Source organism: Sinocyclocheilus grahami, unplaced genomic scaffold (genome assembly GCF_001515645.1).
Source record: "Sinocyclocheilus grahami isolate Dianchi unplaced genomic scaffold, SAMN03320097.WGS_v1.1 scaffold1390.1, whole genome shotgun sequence".
NCBI lineage: Eukaryota > Metazoa > Chordata > Actinopteri > Cypriniformes > Cyprinidae > Sinocyclocheilus > Sinocyclocheilus grahami.
In genome coordinates, this window is record NW_015506569.1 from 67744 (window position 1) to 69993 (window position 2250).

The window sequence follows — 2250 nt, forward strand, 5'->3', positions numbered from 1 at the left end:
AAATTACTCTTCATCTAGTTTTTTTTATATCAACTATGCATTCCGTTAGTTTTGCGAATTAGTATGTTTCATCGGGCCGCGAAGAAATATAGAGCTGAGTATCATCAGCATAACAGTGAAAGCTAACACAGTTTCCTGATGATATCTCCCAAGAGTAACATGTAAAGCGTGAAGAGTAACGGTCCTAGTACTGAGCCTTGTGGTACTCCTATTAGCGAACGATACGATATCTCGTCATTCAGCACAAAAAACTGTAGCACATTTAACTGAATAAGTATTTTAAAAAGTGCAGTTTTCAAATTTAAAAACAAGTATGGTTTAAACACTTAGTTAAATATATATGATGTGTGTGTGAATGGAAGAAAAAGCAGGAGTAAATAACAACACAGGACAGAATCAAACCAGCAGCACAACACCAAAGGCCGAATAAAACAAAAACACTCACGGCGTCCAATCCAGTCACTGACCCAGTGTGATCTGATGATGCCAGACATCAAATTTAAATAAGGAATAACAAAATTAAATAAGCAATATAGGTGAACTGAATACAATGGGTATAAGTCTGATCAATAAAATAATATTGTGAAATACAAGAGAACCAAGTAAGGAAGCAGGCCGCAGATATAAATAGACTTTTAAATGTGACATAAAACATGTAATAATATATAGCTATATACATTCAAATATAACTCAACTGCGATCCCCTATGTGTGAGTTTGTGCAGTACATGCGTCTGGCTGCTAGCATTAATAGCTCTCGGTCAGTCACTGGAGCGTTCAGAGTGATCCGCTGTCAAATGTTGCAAAATAAACCAATGTAAGATTCAGACATGAGCAAGCAAACATTTAATCACTGAACTATTTATCTGGGTGAGTTGGGTGGGCCAAAAAAATAAAAAATACTAGCTCCAATCCGAACACCAAACCACACGCATAGGATTTTGGGACATCAGAAGCAGCGAAGGATAACACTTTAATACTGTATAACCCCTACAGTGCCTTCCGAACACACTGAAAACACTTATTTGGACAAACACGAGCAGGACTACTTAACTTTCATTCACTTTTACAATAAATGTTATGAATGTATTTGTTTCAGTTAATTACTAAAAAATGAGTAACTAATAATAATAATAGGAAAAGCAGGAAGTGACGCAGCGGCGTGTTCCTGTGTGTTTGTGTTGAAGTGCGGAGGGCTAGCAACAGCTGTTGTGTTCTCATGAGCTCTGGAGCCAAATGTGAACGTCTGGATGTCATTGAGAACACACACACAGAGAGAGAGAGAGAGAGAGAGAGACATGTGGCTGTTCTTCCTGCTACACAACCGAACAAAATATGAATAAATAATAATCAGTATATTTTAACATCCTGAGTCATGGATAAAATAACATGATCAGAAATATGAATAAACAATATACAGTTTTGTACTAGTTGCTGAGATTCCTTTACAAACAAAACAAAGGGGAAAAAATGGGTAGAGCAAATATAAATAGATTATCAGTTAAACAAAAAGTTATTTGGAGAAATGTGTTTTTACTCATATAGTTAAAGTCAATGGGGTTCAATGTTGTTTGGATCTCCACATTCTTCAAAATATCTACTTTTATGCTCCACAGAAGAAAGAAAGTCATACAGGTTTGTAATGATATGAGGGAGACTAAATGATGACAGAACTGTGATTTCCGGCTGAACTATTGCCTTACAGCAAAAGAAGAAAACTTGTTTAAAAACTGCTTCAGAGCCGAGAAACGTTTTTCCTCTTGCCTGCTAGAATGAGGAACAGAAACAGTGATAGTTTAGCCCTTGAGTGTGAGAAACACACAGCAGCGTTAGAACCATGTGTGTGTGTGTGTGTGTGTGTGTGTGAGTGCGAGTGCGAGTGCGAGTGTGTGCACGTTTTTGTGACAAATGAGGACATAAATGTGTATAATGACAAAGGTATGACAGGTAAAAACTTCTCAAACTTTTTCAATCACTATAGTTGATTTCCTATTTCTAAGAATTATCTAAAAAAAAAACAACAAACATCTCTTTGATTCACGATAGGCTGCAAAATGCTCAGTATCTGTCTTGTTTTCCAGTACAAACATTTTTAAATCAAGACACAATGACTTGAGGTGCAAAATGACAGACACGTGTGACAAGTGTGTGTGTGTGTCCGCGCCTCTGTGTGAGTGGGTGTGTGTGTACAAGTGTGTGTCTGTCCACGCGCACGTGTGTGTGTGTGTGTGTGTGTGTGTGTGCGTGGTTG